The sequence below is a fragment of the Bubalus kerabau genome, chromosome 10, assembly GCF_029407905.1.
Source record: "Bubalus kerabau isolate K-KA32 ecotype Philippines breed swamp buffalo chromosome 10, PCC_UOA_SB_1v2, whole genome shotgun sequence".
In the NCBI taxonomy this organism is placed as follows: domain Eukaryota; kingdom Metazoa; phylum Chordata; class Mammalia; order Artiodactyla; family Bovidae; genus Bubalus; species Bubalus kerabau.
In genome coordinates this window covers 24,947,948-24,967,257 of record NC_073633.1, presented here as the reverse complement: position 1 = coordinate 24,967,257, position 19,310 = coordinate 24,947,948, and positions in this window count along the sequence as shown.

Sequence of the window (19,310 nt, the reverse complement as noted above, 5' to 3'; positions counted from 1 at the left end):
CCCTGACCTACTCTGTTGTATTCTCTGGGGGCAGGCCTGAGTTTCAGCATTTTAAACAGTACCCTAGGTGATTCTCCAGGACAAGGAAGCTTGAGAACTAGAGTTGCTTGTCAATTAAGGGTCATTCCTTCCCACTTCAGGCTCTAAAACAGCTCCCTGCCCCCTTCTCACAGATCTAGTCTGGCCTACTCTGGGTGGAAGGTCACCCGGAAAGGTGTGCTGGGGGAGGGGAAAGGCACACACATTCTTGCCGTTGCAGCTCACCACTCCCCTCACCCGGCTCTGTCCTGCTCCCTGGACAATCTGAGATGGTCTCCAGGCAGCCTGGAGCTTTGGTGCGGGACGAGCTGCCCTAGAACTTTCGAGTCTCCTTCTCTGGCTGGATGTCTGGGCCTCTAAGGCACGTGGGGAGGGCAACCTGGGCAGGGCACCCTGGGCAGGCTTCCAGGTGGGTTTGGGCTCTGCTTGGAGCACCCCTTGCCAGACCTGGTAAGTGTCAGGAAGAAAGCTGCAGAGGAGTAACATCTCACATACCTCCGGGAAACTCCAGACGCAGTTTGGGAAATGTGCAGGGGTTTGGTGTATTTTTGGAAGATGGTTTTAATGGCATCATTGTCTGGTGGATTCCACAAAACATTTCAAGAAAAGAAAAGGGAAAAAAAGGAGATGGGGAAGGAACCTCTTGACTGTACAAGACTTAAAGCCATAACAGTGTGGGTATTCCTTATAAGATTAAGCATAGACTTTCCATGCAATACCACCAGCAATCTCTTCCCTACATATTGACCCTGGTAAACAAAAAAAATATGTCCATACAAAAGTCTGTTCCCAATGTGTATAGCAGCTTTATTCATTAACAACCCAAACTGGAAACAACCAAGATGTTCTTCAGTGGGTAAACAGATGAAGTGTAGTATGTCCATGTGGCAGAATGCGTGCATATGTGCTAAGTCGCTTCAGTCGTGTCCAACTCTGTGTGACTCTGTGGACTGCAGCCTGCCAGGCTCCTCCATCCATGGGATTCTCCAGGCAAGAATACTGGAGTGGGTCGCCATGCCCTCCTCCAGGGGATCTTCCCAACCCAGGGACTGAAACTGTGTCTCTTATATCTCCTGCATTGAGGCGGGTTCTTTATCACTAGCACCGCCTGGGAAGCCCCATATAGTGGAATACTACTCGGCAATAAAAATCAGTGAACAATTGATTCATGCAACGATATACATAACCATTAAACGCACTTTGCTAAGTGAAAGGAGCCAGACTCAAGTGGCTACATTTTGTGTGATTCTATTTATGTGACACTCTGGAAGAAGCAAAATGATAGAGAGAAAACAAATCAGTGGTTGCAGGGGGAATACTTAGAGAACAAGGTGTTGTTGACTGCAAAGGGATCGCACATGGGAGTTTTCAGTGTGATGGAACTGTTTTGGGTGATTATCATGATGGTGAATACATGACTCTATGCCACTTTTCTATGTCGAGATCTATAGAACTCTACAAAGACAGAACTTAATTGTAATCAAAACTTTTAAAAGTCATTCAATCCTAAATAGAATGCAAAATGTAATATATGAATCTAACTGTATTATGAATATAAACGGAAAATGTGGGGGAAGAGCTAAAACAGGTAGTTTTGGAAAACAGTGTTTGGACTGGATACTGTAAGACAAAAGGAATCATACATAAAGGTTATAGCTGGTAACTGCGTCACAGGTTAACAATTCTGATACTACTTAACCTGTATACTAGTGTTGAACAGTAAGTAAATAAATTGTAGTGAGATAGGGTTTTCACTGTCAGGGAAAGAAGGGGGTGGTTAGTTTGATGTGGGGGGTGGAAGGCCAGAATAAACTTTGTGGTGCTGGATTCAAGTTGGAGATATCAGAATGGACTCATTCTCACTTTACAGATATCTATGTCTATGTCTATCAACATAATATTATACATGTTATAGAATATATATAATAGAGCTATATAAATATCTACATAGACCAATAATCTATAGGTAGTTCTATGATATATGTGTACATAGTACACACACATAAACACACAAATAGATGCAGAGATAAATATAGATATTGTGTGTATATAGGGGTTAATATACATACATATATTTGCTAGCTTTGTCTGCTGCTGCTGCTGCTGTCACTTCAGTCGTGTCCGACTCTGTGCGATCCCATAGACAGCAGCCCACCAGGCTCCCCCGTCCCTGGGATTCTCCAGGCAAGAACACTGGAGTGGGTTGCCATTTCCTTCTCCAATGCACGAAAGTGAAAAGTGAAAGTGAAGTCACTCAGTCGTGTCCGACTCTAGTGACCCCATGGACTGCAGCCCACCAGGCTCCTCCATCCATAGGATTTTCCAGGCAAGAGTACTGGAGTGGGGTGCCATTGCCTTCTCCGGAAGCTTTGTCTGCTAGGAAAGCCTAACATGAGTGGCACTCCATTAGCAATGGAGACACCTAGCATCTAGCTTTTGGCTTCTAAATACCATTCTCCAATAAAAGGAACCAGGGTTCTTTGGAAAAATGGCTAATTCTAGAACTGGGACAGGGAAAATACAACGTAACTCTGGAGCAATGTACATTGCCAGAAAGTAAGTGCCAAAAAGGCAAGGCACCTATTCAAAAGACACAAGAGCCAACTTAAATGATGTTCCAGTGTCCGGAGCTGAAAAGATTTGAGCAATGTAAAAAGTAATGATAATATTAGATTATAATTCAAATAATAAATCTCTGTAAGTCCACACTGCTATAAATAAATGACTGAATAAATAATTGAGAGAAGGGACAATCTTTTCAGAAAAAATTTCTCTTAATATGTGTAGAAGGAATAAGGGAAATAGGAAATCACCATTAGACCATGATAGTAATGATTGCTATAGGCAAGATCCATTGATGAGTGCTAAAATCAGTAGGTAAAACTTTCAGGGAGACCAGGATATTTGTAAAGCCTCAAAGTATCTGCTCCAAAATTAGCCCTACTAATTACTGTGAGGGTTTTAATGTACTGTCCCAAATTCTTTGATACCCCTTGCTCTAGAAGATGGAGCTTAATACCTCTTGCCTTGAACATGGTCTGGACTTAGTGACTTGCTTCTAACAAATAGAGTATGGAAAGGGAAAAATTAAAAACTTCACGGTAGAGAAACCAGCCAAATACCACCCTAACCAAGCAATCAAGGTTAACATCACCAGCAATAAGTCATCTGATATCAGGGGGTCCCTGATATGATACATTAAGAATCTCATATAACCTCCGTGATATTCTTTCTCCAAACCCATAACCTCAGTCTATTCATAAGAAAGCACCAAACAAGCCCAAGTTGGCAAGCATTCTACAAAATATATAACCATGAATCTTGAAAAGGGTTGAGATGTTTATCTTTGTTATAAGGAAAAATACAAGCATGTTTACACACTGACGCCAGTGAGGGAGGGAAGCTGAAGCTCTAGTAGCGGGAGGGCAACCTGTTCTCACGTGTCACAATTTTCTCCCTTTTGGAGACTCGGCCCCTTTGTCTGCTGCTCCCAGGTCTCGCAGCCACTGGATGTGTCACGGGCACTTTGGATGCACTCTCCAGTGAACCATAAATGCCTGGTTTCTTCCCTCCCCTCCATCTAGGCAGTTGCTGTTTGTGTCCTGGTCCAGGCTGGAGAACCTGAAGAAAAGAGATCCCTTCCTTCCCAGTGGGTTTCCCTGGTGGCTCAGATGGTGAAGAGTTGAGACCCAGGTTTGATCCCTGGGTAGGAAAGATCCCCTGGGGAAAGGAATGGCTACCCACTCTACTATTCTTGCTTGGGGAATTCCATGGACAAGGCTACAGTTCATAGGGTCGCAAAGAGTCGGACACGACTGAGCAACTAATACTTTGACTTTTTTCATTTCCTTCCCAGCAGGACCTAGCCGATCTTCGGTTCCGCTTGGCTGTGCCCTGGGGCAGGTGGTGGCCCCTTCCTCCTAGTGATCCAGGGAACAGCGCCCAGGAGCGCTAGGAAGGGGATAGACACCAGGGGGCAGCAGTAACAAGGGGGAGGGTCGGGTGGGCAGATGGGAGGAGGAAGGTTAGAAAAAGCAAGACCTTGTTCCTGTTCCTACGAACGTCCCATGCTATATCATTTTCTTCGGTTTCTCAGACCATCCCTTGAAGATCAAGTCCCCTTTCTAAGAATTTACAGTCATGTGGCCCCTAGGAATCATAGATTTGCCTGTTAATTGTATTCTTTTAGGAGAGCTTTCCCTGTTTTCTCCTACTAGATTGTAAGGTCCTAAAGAGCAGAGTCAGTGTTTATAACTCCGTCTCTCCTTGCACAGTGAATAATAAAAGCTGCCATTTTTGTGATGCGTGTTAGGAGCATACATTAAGTGTTTTAACTCCATGCTTGCTGCAACCAAGGTTCAGAAATATGTACCAAGAACAGCAGCAACAGAAGTAGATAACATCTGGGGATGGCTCACTCTGCTCCAAGCATCTCACCAAGCCCTCAAAAAGCCCACCTCATTTAATCCTCTCCCAACAATTCTGGGAAGTTGTTCTATTACTATTTCCCATTTCATAGATGAGGAAACCGAGACACAGGAGGCTTAAGTAATGTCGAGAGTCACACAGCTCCCCAGGGACAGAGCTGGGGTTCGCAGGTTAGCTTGTAACTCCAGGTCCAGCAAAGTTTTCCACGATACTGCAGCCGGTTCCTTATCACATGGGTGAAATCACATGAAAAGTAAACATGCGGGGTTGCCTTCACATGAGGCAGACAGACAGTCCAGATACTGAACTTCAGACTTGGAATCAAAGGCCCTGGGATTCATGCTCCCATTTGGATATCACTCATTTTTTAAGTAGTGAAATGCAGAGGTTGGGCTGGTCCAAACTGTATCTGAGATTGCTTCCAGTTCCAATGTGCTAGAGTTTTATGGTATGATGGAAGTACCAGACCATCTCACCTGCCTCCTGAGAAACCTGTATGCAGGTCAAGAAGCAACAGTTAGAACTGGACATGGAACAACTGACTGGTTCCAAACTGAGAAAGGAGTATGACAAGGCTGTATATTGTCACCCTGCTTATTTAACTTATATGTAGAGTTTATCATGTGAAATGCTGGGCTGGATGAAACACAAGCTGGAATCAAGATTGCCAGGAGAAATATCAATAACTTTAGATATGCAGATGACACCACCCTTATGGCAGAAAGAGAAGAAGAACTAAAGAGCCTCTTGATGAAAGTGAAAGAGGAGAGTGAAAAAGCTGGCTTAAAACAACATTCAAAAAACAAAGATCATGGCATCTGGTCCCATCACTTCTTGGCATATAGATGGGGAAACAGTGGAAACAGTCACAGCCTTTATTTTCTTGGGCTCAAAAATCACTGCAGATGGTGACTACAGCCATGAAATTAAAAGATGCTTGCTCCTTGGAAGAAAAACTATGACCAACCTAGACAGCATATTAAAAAACAGAGATACTACCTTGCCTAAAAATGTCTGTATAGTCGAAGCTATGGTTTTTCCAGTAGTCATGTATGGATGTGAGAGTTGGACCATTTAGAAGGCTGAGCACCAAAGAATTGATGCTTTGAACTGTGGTATTGGAGAAGACGCTTTAGAGTCCTGTGGACTGCAAGGAGACCAAACCAGTCAATCTTAAAGGAAATCAACCCTGAATATTCATTGGAAGGCCTGATGCTGAAGCTGAAACTCCAATACTTCGACCACGTGATGTGAAGAGTTGACTCATTAGAAAAGACCCTGATGCTGGGAAAGATTGAAGGCAGGAGGACAAGGGGATGACAGAGGATGAGATGGTTGGATGGCATCACCAACTCAATGGACATGAGTTGGAGCAAGCTCTGGGAGATGGTGAAGGACAGGGAAGCCTGGCGTGCTGCAGTCCATGGGGTCACAAAGAGTTGGACATGACTGAGCAACTGAACAGCAACAACAAGAAGAGCTTTATGTAACAAATGGCAGAGTGCAGAGGAGGCTACAGAAGGTGACCTTCCTTCTCAAGGTTGCTAGATAAAATACAGGGTGTCCAAGCCCTGCCCCCAACCCCCCAGTCCTTCCCTGATTGGGTGGAGGGGGGATGGGTAAACAGGCTGGGTGTTTGTAGAGACAAGGGGCAGAACTTGCTTTGAACCTTCACTGTGCCCCCTCCGCATCCATTCTTAGGTCCTTTAAGGATGTTGCTCAGTCTCAGAGAAGTCTTCTTCATCCCTTATCCCTCATGGTGGCGACAGGCAGAGGAAGAAAGCTACAAAGCCATACCACTTAGATTCAACCAGGTGCTGAAGCATCTTATCACCCCTAACACGAGTGAAGATACAGAGCGTGAAAGGTTTTTCCAAGGCAAAAGAGGCTAAACTCCAATGCCATTTTAGGTTGTTTTGGTATTGTTTTCTCCATTTTGAAAATGTTAGCACTTCCAACTTAGCACCACACTGGCTACTGCCTCACCTGATTTGGGGGGGTCACTCAATTTTGAGTGGCTCTGGCTATGCTCCATTTCCTGCCTCCATCAAGACTCCGCATTGTTTCCCTGAAGTTGTAGTACAAGAGAGTAGAACAAAAGGGTGATCTCTTGTTCTCCGAAATGTGACACTGTCACAAAAATTTGCTCTGGCTTCATTGTTCATTGCTCTGCTGTGCTTAGTCACTCAGTCATGCCTGACTCTTTTGAGACCCGATGGACTTTAGCCTGCCAGTCTCCTCTGTCCATGGGGATTCTCCAGGCAAGAATACTGGAGTGGGTTGTCACGCCCTCCTCCAGGGAATCTTCCCGACCCAGGGATCGAACCTAGGTCTCCCATATTGCAAGCAGATTCTTTACCATCTGAGCCACCAGGGAAGCCTTCAGAAGGAAGTGGGAAGTTGTATTTGATTGGGACCTCAGACTTCAGATAGGGTTTTGACAGGTAGAGGAAGTGAAAGAATAGCATGGACAAAAATTCAGAGTCTGTGTTATCTTTGTGCAAAGTGGATGATCAGTATGGTCTGAATGTTGTGAAGGTGAACAGTGCATTTGGGAGTGGAAGGACATCAGATTGGGCTGAGTGATTAGTCCTGTAAGCTGGGTAGAATCATGATGTTCAGATAATATGCACTGATTTTTATATCTCATATTTTCGACTTCCTTTAAGATTTACTATGAGAAGTAGTATTAACAAAACCACTAAGAGCTAATGATTGTCAAATATTTACTATACATGCTAGTAAGCACTTTGGACTTCCCAGGTGGCACTAGCGGTAAAGAAACTGCCTGCCAATGCAAAAGATGTTAGAGACACAGGTTCAGTCCTTGGGTGGGGAAGAGCCCCTGGAAAGGCGTGTGGGAATCCACTCCAGTTTTCTTGCCTGGAGAATCCTGTGGACAGAAGAGCCTAGTGAGCCACAAGTCCATAGGGTCACAAAGAGTCAGACACGACTCAAGGGACTCAGCATGCATGCAAGCACCTTATGTGTTTTATCTCCTTTAAAGCCCCATAATCTCCCATCTCCTTGACAAGTAGTATTATCATCGTCTCTTTAAAGATGAATTTGGGATTCTTAGAGCTAGGATGTCATCTCTGGACTACAAATATCAGAGCCTATGCTTTTAATCATTATATTCTGCTGCCATCACCAAATGGGTTCCAAGGATAAGAATATTGGAAAACCATTGGTAGGAGTTACTGTAAATGTCTGAGCAAACTCATGCCACAGAGAAAGTGGCATTCTTCTGTAACCTACAGATCTGGATTCCGAGTCAAATCAGGGGTGAAGGTGGTGGGACCATCTGGTGACCAGCAGACGAGTGTAAAGGTCACTTCCATAGCCTGGGCAAATGGTGTCTGTGGCATCTAAACCAAATAAATATCAGAAGATAAGGGCACATTCATGAATCAGATAAGAAGAAGCAGTGAATGAATTGTTTGCAGAACACTAATGTAAGCATGCCACTTCCTTTTTAGAAAGCTTGTAGGCTCCCTACTGCCTGCAGCTCTGAGTCTCAGTGTTATCACATTATTGTATACATACAATTTTAAATAGGGCCCTAATGTGGCCCTAATGTAAACTGTGGACTTTGGTTGGCACTGAAGTGTCCGTGTTGATTCATCTATTGCTACAAAAGCACCACACGGATGTGGGATGTTGCTAGTGGCACATATGTGAGTGGAGGAGGCAAATGGGAACTCTACAGCACTTTCCACTCAACTTTGCTAAGAACCTAAAACTACTCTAAAAATAAAGTCTCTATGTTCAAAATAAGGGGGAGTGTTAATTTTTGAGGTCAGTTTAGGAAACACAGGCAAATAAAGTTAATGTCTTAAAGAAATTGCAGGACTTACAGCATTCCTTTCTTTCATAACGCTTAATACAATTACAATGAAATACTTAAGTCGTCCTTTTTGTTCAGTGCTAGAGATAGGCTCCATGAGAGCAGGGACTATGATCACTGATGCACCTCTCGTACTTAGACCACCGTTTGGCACACAGTGGGCACTCACTACTTACTGGTTGAAGAGAAATCCATCTACCAGACTTGATGACAGGCTGGATGGGAGAGGCCAGGGAGCAGGAGGTGGACATAGCTTTGGAGTAGCCTTAATTAGTCATAGCCTTGTTAGAGATCCTGCTCCAAAGCTCCCCACAGCCTGTCCTGCTTTGTTTGACTTGTGCTGCCCTCTGACCTCGGGAGCCCCGCTTGGGCAGCTGGGCCCCCCACCATCAGTGGCCTTCAGGAAGTCCGCATTTGCCCCAGGACCCAGTGTGCTGTTTCCCTCACCAGACCTCCAGCCTCTCCATAGCTACTCACCCTAAAAATCCTTCCACCCAGCCTCAAAGCCCCAGCCCCACACCCACAGAGCTCTGAAATATTGCTGGTCTTGGTGTTTTGCAACAATTACCCAAAGTGCACCAGTGTTTCATGGCCATAAATACAAGGAAAACGTGGGAGGGGTCCACGGGTGGCCCTGGGAAACCAGGGAGCGGATCCTCGTCAGCCCCGCCCCAGGCTTGTTCTAGGGAGGGCTGGAAATCTGCCAGGACTGAGGCAGGCAGAAATGGCCCTATCTGGAATGATGTCGGGGACAGAGACTCTCTTTGCCAGCTTGAGCCAAGATAAACAATAGTCCTAAAACCCTAAAGCTGGTCTTTGTTTCAGGAATGAGTTCAAGAGAGATGTCACTGAGAAAATTCTCAATAACAGATGGAATCTATTCTTTAAGTAGTGATGTATTTGTATAATATCAGCTATGCCTCCTTCCTGTTAGTATTAAAAACTCTAAAGGCAGTGTGTGCATGCTCAGTCGTGTCTAACTCTTTGCAACCCCATGGACTGTATGTAGTCCACCAGGCTCCTCTGTCTGTGGGATTTCCCAGGCAAGAATACTGGAGTGGGTTGCCATTTCTTTCTCCAGGGGATCTTCCCAATCCAGGGATTAAACCCAGGGCTTCCCTGGTGGCTCAGATGGTAAAGAATCTGCCTGCAATGCAGGAGACTTGGGTTTGATCCCTGAGTCAGGAAGATCCCCTGGAGAACGGAATGGCAGCCCACTCCAGTATTCTTGCCTGGAGAGTTTCAGGGACAGAGGAGCCTGGAGGGCGACAGTTTAAGGGGTGGAAAAGAGTTGGACAGGACTGAGCAACTAACACTTTCGCTTGCAACACTCCCACATTGCAGGAAGATTCTTTACCACTGAGCCACCTGGGGAGCCTATACTTGTTCATGAAAAAATATTTTTAAAATGTAGAGGACTCAAGCAGAAAGTGGAACTCTCTTCCAACACTGCCTACCCACCCCCACTGCCCTCATTTTAAAATCAAGTTCTATGTCTTGTTTTGCAGCCTGTCCCCTGCTCCCCCAACTTTGGGAACTGGTCAATCATCTCCCTCATTATTTTTATTGGCCATATAATTTTCCATGGTCTGAGAGCACCATAATTCTGGAGAACAACCTAAGCATGCACAGCCTTTAACACAGCAATTCTATTTCTAGGAATCTGTCCTACAGAAATGCCAACACCCGCTGAAAGGCTGTATTACGTGAATGTTTGCCAGCAGTGAAACACGGGAAACAGTTTGTTAATTTGTCTTACAACTGGGGAGAGACAGGGAGCAAATGCTTTAGGTATGAGAAACTTGGCTTTGGTAACTCCGTAGAAGAGACAAAGGGCCATTATCAGATAGAGGACAGGGGTTTCCTACTAATAAAAGTTTCCTTTTGGGGGAGTCCAAACAGATAGTATCAGGCTAGCTGGACTCCTGAGGTCTAAGCCAATAGAAGGGACATTTCAGACAGTAGACAATTTTTTTCCCCCAAAGACAGAGGATAGCAAGGGATTTGGCATTTTGTTTATTATTTTTGGTATAAAGCATAGAAAAATCAAACTAAATTACACGTTAAGAAAAGCATAAATGTCACGAACACTGTAACATCCAGAAAAATACCATGGTATTTAAAAATTCTTACTGACTGCTGTGCAGTTCATGTGACCTACACCTTGGGGTAACCAGCCTGGATGTGGTGATACGGTGGGCAACAGGAATATTTCTGGAAGCCATTTCGACACAGGGACCCCAAGCAATAACTTGGTTCTGTGGGGGAAGTTACTCAAGGCCATATAAACCCATACCACCAACCTGTAATTAATGTGTCTCCAACCCACCTTCCACCTGGCCAGGAACCCCAAATGCATTTGGCTGCCCTGATGCCACCTGACACAAGGTGTCACAAGGTGTGACGGAGGGAAGTTTGAAAGGAAAGACACAGTGGTCTTATCAGTTGGGGTTTAAATATCTTTTGCAGATTTTACAAAAACACAAGACCTAAGCACACCTGGCCAGGGCCTTTCCCAGGGCCTTAGCAGTGGCCTATGTGAGGGAAGAGCCCAGAAGCCTCAGTTCCCTTAGGGACACAGTGAATGAAGCTTTGAGTGTGGGTAGTTGGCGGATGGATTGGGGCAGCCAGCATCTGAAGGTACCCTCAGCCCTCCTTCCCTTGAACTTGGCTTTATAAAGTTCATCCTCAGATGTCTTGGACATAGTTCCGTATTAGGACAAATAGAGGACCTTAATTCTCAGTTCAGTTCAGTTCAGTAGCTCAGTCGGGTCCAACTCTTTGTGACCCCATGGGCTGCAGGAGGCCAGGCTTCCTTGTCCATCACCAACACCTGGAGTTTACTCAAACCCATGTCCATAGTGTCAGTGATGCCATCCAACCGTCTCATCCTCTGTCGTCCCCTGCTCCTCTTGCCTTCAATCTTTCTCAGCATCAGGGTCTTTTCCAGTGAGTCAGTTCTTCGCATCAGGTGGCCAAAGTATTGGGGTTTTAGCTTCAGCATCAGGCCTTCCAATGGATATTCAGGACTGATTTCCTTTAGGATGGACTGGTTGGATCTCCTTGCAGTCCAAGAGACTCTCAAGAGTCTTCTCCAACACCACGGTTCAAAAGCATCAATTCTTCAGTGCTCAGCTTTATTTATAGTCCAACTCTCACATCCATACATGATTACTAGAAAAACCATAGCATTGACTAGTTGGACTTTGTTGGCAAAGTAATGTCTCTGCTTTTGAATATGCTGTCTAGGTTGGTCATAGCTTTTCTTCCAAGGAGCAAGCATCTTTTAATTTCATGGCTGCAATCACCATCTGCAGTGATTTTGGAGCCCCAAAAATAAAGTCTGCCACTGTTTCCACGGTTTCCTAATCTATTTGCCATGAAGTGATGGGAACAGATGCCATGATCTTAGTTTTCTGAATGTTGAGTTTTAAGCCAACTTTTTCATTCTCCTCTTTCACTTTCATCAAGAGGCTCTTTAGTTCTTCTTCACTTTCTGCCATAAGGGTGATGTCATCTGCATATCTGAACTTATTGATATTTCTCCCAGCAATCTTGATTCCAGCTTGTGTTTCATCCAGCCCAGCATTTCTCATGATGTATTCTGCATATAAGTTAAATAAGCAGGGTGACAATATACAGCCTTGACGTACTCCTTTCCTAATTGGAACCAGTTTGTTGTTCCATGTCTAGTTCTGTTACTTCTTGACCTGCATACAGATTTCTCCGGAGGCAGGTCAGGTGGCCTGGTATTCCCATTTCTTGAAGAATTTTCCACAGTTTGTTGTGATCCACACAGTCAAAGGCTTTGGCATCGTCAATAAAACAGAAGTACATGTTTTTCTGGAACTCTCTTGATCCAATGGATGTTGGCAATTTGAACTCTGGTTCCTCTGCCTTTTCTAAATCCAGTTTGAACATCTGGAAGTTCACTTTTCACATATTGTTGAAGCCTGGCTTGGAGAATTTTGAGCATTACTTTACTAGCGTGTGAGATGAGTGCAATTGTGCAGTAGTTTGAGCATTCTTTGGCATTGCCTTTCTTTGGGATTGGAATGAAAACTGACCTTTTCCAGTCCTGTGGCCACTGCTGAGTTTTCCAAATTTGCTGGCATATTGAGTGCAGTGCTTTCACGGCATCATCTTTCAGGATTTGAAATAGCTCAACTGGAATTCCATCACCTCCACTAGCTTTGTTCGTAGTGATGCTTCCTAAGGCCCACTTGATTTCACATTCCAGGATGTGTGGCTCTAGGTCAGTGATCACACCATTGTGGTTATCTGGGTCATGAAGATCTTTTCTGTATAGTTCCTCTGTGTATTCTTGCCACCTCTTCTTAATATCTTCTGCTTCTGTTAGGTCCATACCATTTCTGTCCTTTATTGAGCCCATCTTTGCATGGAATGTTCCCTTGGTATCTCAAATTTTCTTGAAGAGATCTCTAGTCTTTCCCATTCTATTGTTTTCCTCTATTTCTTTGCATTGATCACTGAGGAAGGCTTTCTTATCTCTCCTTGCTATTCTTTGGAACTCTGCATTCAAATGGGTATATCCTTCCTTTTCTCCTTTGCCTTTTGCATCTTTTCTTTTCTCAGCTATTTGTAAGGTCTCCTCAAACGTCCATTTTGCCTTTTTGCATTTCTTTTTCTTGGGAATGGTCTTGATCACTGCCTCCTGTACGTCAGGAACCTCTGTCCATAGTTCTTCAGGCATTCTGTCTATCAGAGCTAATCCCTTGAATCTGTCACTTCCACTGTGTAATCATAAGGTATTTGATTTAAGTCATACCTGAATGGTCTAGTGGTTTTCCCTACTTTCTTCAATTTAAGTCTGAATTTGGCAATAAGGAGTTCATGATCTGAGCTACAGTCAGCTCCCGGTCTTGTTTTTGCTGACTGTATAGAGCTTCTCCATCTTTGGCTGCAAAGAATATAATCAATCTGATTTCAGATTGACCATCTGGTGATGTCAATTTGTAGAGTCTTCTCTTGTGCTATTGGAAGAGGGTGTTTGCTATGACCGGTGCATTCTCTTGGCAAAACCATGTTAGCCTTTGACCTGCTTTGTTTTGTATTCCAATGCCAAATTTGCATGTTACTCCAGGTATCTCTTGACTTCCTACTTTTGCATTTTGACCTTAATTCTACTCTCCACTTTTTTTTGAATGATAATATTTCATTGTGTGAGTCCACATTTAGATTTTTTCCAATCTGCCATAACAAACGATGCTGCAAAGAATATCTTTGGTCATATATATTTTTAAAGCACATGTGAGAATATATTTGTAAAATACTATCTTAGAGTGCAGTTGGTGGGACACAGACTATATGCAGTTAAAACACCGTCAGTTGATGGATATTACCAATTGCTGTCTTTGAAGTCTGTGAGGGCATACCAGCAGGATACAAAAGTGGCTGACCCCATGTATTAACAAACATTGCTGATCCTTGCCACTTAGTAGACGAAAAAATGCTGTCTGGCTGTGGTTTTAATTTGCACCTCTCTTATTTGGAGTGAAGAGGAGCATCTTTTTAATATGTTTAAGAACCAATTTATATTTCCTCTTTTGTGGACTTTTTATAGTCTTTGTTCATTTTTCTGTTGAGTTAGACTTATTCTTATTGATTTGTAAGATCTGTTTAAATACCAAAGAAACTAGGTCTTGGTCTGCGACATAATTGGCAAATATGTTTTTCCAGCTTTTCATGTTGTCTGTTGACTCTGCTTAGGGTATTTACTTTCCTATGGGAAAAAATTCTATATTTATGTAACTGAATGCATTAAACAATTTTTAATGGCTTCTGCTGTGGTGTCATTCTTAGAAAGTCATGCTTCTCCCAAATATAACAACAACAACAAAAATTCTCCCATAGTTTGTTGTAATATTTTCATGATGTTTTTTTAAAGTTTTATTTCTTTCTTTATTTTTGGCTGCATGGCACTTTGCTGCTGCATGAGGGCTTTCTCTAGTTGCGGCAAGCAGGGGCCACTCTCTGGTTGCAGTGCTCTGGCTTCTCATTGCAGTGGTTCTCGTGTTGTGATACGCAGGCTCTGGGCATGCGGGCCTTAGTAGTCGTTGCCCATGGGCTTAGTTACCCCGTGACATGTGAAATCCTCCTGGACTAGGGATTAAACCGTGTTCCCTGCATTGGCAGGCAGATTCTTAACCAGTGGACCACTGGGGAAGTCAGTGTCATTTTGATATTTAAATATTTGATTCTTCAGGAATTTGTTTTGTTGTATGAAGTGTGGTTTTGTTTTATCTCAGAAGGCTATCTCATTGTCTCAAGATTATTTATTAAAAAATCCACGGTATCTCCACTGACTCAGAGGCTGTCTTGCAGTTCAGTTCAGTTCAGTTCAGTCGCTCAGTCGTGTCCAACTCTTTGCGACCCCATGAATTGCAGCACTCCAGGCCTCCCTGTCCATTACCAACTCCTGGAGTTCACTCAAACTCACGTCCATTGAGTCGGTGATGCCATCCAGCCATCTCATCCTCTGTCATCCCCTTCCTCCTGCCCCCAATCCCTCCCAGCATCAGAGTCTTTTCCAATGAGTCAACTGTTCGCATGAGGTGGCCAAAGTACTGGAGTTTCAGCCTCAGCATCATTCCTTCCAAAGAAATCCCAGGGCTGATCTCCTTCAGGATGGACTGGTTGGATCTCCTTGCAGTCCAAGGGACTCTCAAGAGTCTTCTCCAACACCACAGTTCAAAAGCATCAATTCTTCAGTGCTCAACTTTCTTCACAGTCCAACTCTCACATCCATACATGACCACTGGAAAAACCATAGCCTTGACTAGATAGACCTTTGTTGGCAAAGTAATGTCTCTGCTTTTCAATATGCTGTCTAGGTTGGTCATAACTTTCCTTCCAAGGAGTAAGCGTCTTTTAATTTCATGGCTGCAATCACCATCTGCAGTGATTTTGGAGCCCCCAAAAATAAAGTCTGACACTGTTTCCACTGTTTCCCCATCTATTTCCCATGAAGTGATGGGACCAGATGCCATGATCTTCGTTTTCTAAATGTTGAGCTTTAAGCCAACTTTTACACTCTCCTCTTTCACTTTCATCAAGAGGCTTTTTTGTTCCTCTTCACTTTCTGCCATAAGGGTGGTGTCATCTGCATATCTGAGGTTATTGATATTTCTCCCGGCAATCTTGATTCCAGCTTGTGCTTCTTCCAGCCCAGAGTTTTTCATGATGTACTCTGCATAGAAGTTAAATAAGCAGGGTGACAATATACAGCCTTGATATACTCCTTTTCCTATTTGGAACCAGTCTGTTGTTCCATGTCCAGTTCTAACTGTTGCTTCCTGACCTGCATATAGGTTTCTCAAGAGGCAGGTTAGGTGTTCTGGTATTCCCATCTCTTTCAGAATTTTCCACAGTTTATTGTGATCTATACAGTCAAAGGCTTTGGCATAGTGGATAAAGCAGAAATAGATGTTTTTCTGGAACTCTCTTGCTTTTTCAATGATCCAGCGGATGTTTGCTATATACTAAATTCCGAGATGTAGTCTAGATTCTTCTTTTCTAGATTTTTAGTCCATTGTTCCATTGAACAATTTGTCTATTCATGTACCAGTTACATATAGTAGCTTATATATTTTGTTTCAGGAGTTTCAGCTTCCAGAACTTTGAGAGACTACACATCTGTTGTTTTAAGCCATGTTAGGGAATAAAATGGAGGAAGTCTTGTTCAGGCTTCAGAAGCAGGAAATCAGGCCTCTGACCTGCTTCTGACCTGCCTGGATTCCATGCTTGCCAGCAAGCACAAGTCAGATGGCACTTTAGATAAGAAAGGGAGTGGGTCTCAGAATTTTCTTGAGTCCTTGAGGGTCTGGCTAACCCCTAGGGTCTAAGAAGTCTCGTGACCTTTTCCCATTTGGGACTCCAGATTGCTGTTAATGAGGGACCTACCAGTTATTCAAGTCTGGATGTTGGTCAACATAATTTGGTGATGTATGTGTTGTTACTTTTCTCTATTGTTTCTATTTCTCTTCTTTTAATGACTATATATTGAAATTAAAATAATAATCCTCTATTAAATATTGAAATTTTTTATTGTGTGTGATGAACGTTTCTAATGAATCCCTCAAAACTAAAAAGAAAGTAAAACTTTCAGCAAAACAAGCCTCCCAGTTGGGGTAATTTGTAACAGCAGCTCCTCAGAAACTGATACAGTGAGAGAGCTGGGGTTTGTACACAAGTCTTTTTAAGTCCTGAGTTCTGAGTAGTACAAGGATATTCTTCCCTGTTCCTAAGAGAGTGCTGGTGAGGGGAAGATTAGTATAAATTCAGTGCCCTGGGACCTCATTAGCTTGTGGTTGCTAAGGGATGATGGTGTATGCTGACTGTTCTCTGTCCCTCCCAGTCTCCCTCCTTGCTGTTCTCCAACCTTCCCTATGTCCTGGAGGCTGACGTCAGTGGCCGGTTTGACCCCACCGCCTTTGGTTTTTTATGGAGTTTGGCCAATGCTTGACTACTGGCAGGATGTTGAAAGGAGCTCCCTTCCATGGGTCCAGCTTGTCAGTGGCTCTGCATCTTTCCCTAAGACCACAGATCACATCTTGTGGCCTTTGGCAGCTCCAGCTCTGGCCTGTTGTTTGGTTCCCCTACTCCCTTTCAGGCTTCCAGGTATTTAACTGCTTTCCCTAAACAAGCCCTAAAGTAGTACTGGTTTTCTTACCAGTCTCTTACTGGTTTTCCTTAATCCTGCCCACATCCTCATAAGAGACCCATTCTTAAAACTTCCTTCAGCCTCCCCTTTTGAGGGGATCATGTGTTTCCTACCCAGATCCTGACCAACATGGGGAGCCCCTGCTTAACCCCAGTTTCCTCAGCTCTTGTCTCCACCTGCTCATTTAGAACCACCTTAAGTGCTGATCTTCCATGTGCCTTTGGGAGGTCATTTCTGCTCTGAAGGAAGCCTTCCAGGAGCGCAAGCCGCTCAGGCACTCTGGCAAAGTTAAAGAGAACCCTGTCTTCCCTTTTGGTCACTCCCTCACAAAGGTCCCAAGCAGGCTGACTGGGTCTCAGGGCTCCCTACCCTCCGTCTCCAGGAACTGGGCTAGGTGTAGATCTGAGCTAGGCAGGGAGGTATTTGAGAGACAAGCCTCTTTTCCCACTAGAGCCTTGCAGGTATAAGAAAGATTCTATTACTCTGCCAGTCTCACAGGGCAGGCCCCTGCTTTAGCCAAGGCAGCCTTCTCCTCTGAGGCCTCCTGGCGGGGCGTGCTATCCTGTTCTCAGACATGCCTAGACAGATCTAATTCTACTTGCACTTGAGCTGGGATCCTTGTGTAGAAGGTTGAGACGGTAGATTTGGGCTTAGAGGAGGAAGGTTTCCAATGCAACAAGGTTTAACCCAATATTTTAGGCAAGAAACCACTAAATGTACCTGTGTTGGAGAAAGATGTAGGTCAAACATTGGGACGAGCTTAGTGAGTTGTCATCTCAGTGTCGGTGCTCTTGAGCTCCCTCTAGCTGAAATATCATCTCGCCTGAGAGGACCCCTTTGGGAACTCTCCACCATCACACCTTGTCTTATTCCCAGCAGAGCATTTCTTATTTTCTGAAATCACAGCTGTTTTCTTCTTTCTTCACCATGAGGGCAGGGAGCTATCTTTCTTAGTCAATGCTACACTCCCAGGGCCCGGCTCATAGTAGACAATCAATATGTGTTGAATTAGTTGAGTGAGTAAATGTGTTTGACCCAATGAATGAATTTAGATGAGGAAGACTGGAGCGATCAAGGGACTTGGTTACCTGCTAAAGGCACATCGTGTTGGGACTAGAACCAGGCTATATAAGTAAATCGGCTACATCTAGGGGAGAGACAGGAGTGGGGGATGGCTTTACAGGATGGGGAAAGCCCGATCTAGGCGAAGGGGTGGTGGCAGTGAGCCGTAAAAGGATAGAACGGGACTTCCCTGGCAGTTCAGTGGTTAAAACCCTGCACTCCGCCAAAGGGGGCACAGATTCAACCCTTGGCTGGGGAGCTAAGGTCTCATATGCCATGCGGGGAGGGTGGCCAAAAAAAAGGCTGGGAAGGAGGGGATCTCTGGGAAGGTATTATGATGTACTGGCCAGAAGTGAGGTGGAAGAAGAGACAAGATCAAGGTAGGGAAAATGAAAATGAACTGGGTGTCTACTTGGTGCCAGGTACAGTGCCATGTACCAGGTGCAGTACCCATGTGATCTAATTTACAATCCGTGGCATAGGTATCATGGTTGTTGCTGCTCAGTCGCTAACCTGTGTCCAACTCTTTGTGACCCAGGCTTTCCTGTCCTTCACTATCTCCTGGAATTTGCTCAAACTCATGTCCACCGAGTTAGTGATGCTATCTAACCATCTCTTTCTCTGCTGCCCCTTTCTCCTTCTGCCCTCCATCTTTACCAGGATCAGGGTCTTTTCCAATGAGTCAGTTTTTTTGCATCAGGTGACCAAAGTATGGGAAATAGACGGGGAAACAGTGGAACAGTGTCAGACTTTATTTTGGGGGGCTCCAAAATCACTGCAGATGATAATTGCAGCCATGAAATTAAAAGACGCTTACTCCTTGGAAGGAAAGTTATGACCAACCTAGATAGCATATTCAAAAGCAGAGACATTACTTTGCCAACAAAGGTCTGTCTAGTCAAGGCTATGGTTTTTCCAGTGGTCATGTATGGATGTGAGAGTTGGACTGTGAAGAAAGCTGAGTGCTGAAGAATTGATGCTTTTGAGCTGTGGTGTTGGAGAAGACTCTTGAGAGTCCCTTGGACTGCAAGGAGATCCAACCAGTCCATTCTAAAGGAGATCAGTCTTGGGATTTCTTTGGAAGGACTGACGCTGAAGCTGAAACTCCAATACTTTGGCCACCTCATGCGAAGAGTTGATTTATTGGAAAAGACCCTGATGCTGCGAGGGATTGGCGGCAGGAGGAGAAGGGGACAACAGAGGATGAGATGGCTGAATGGCATCACCGACTCAATGGACATGAGTTTGGGT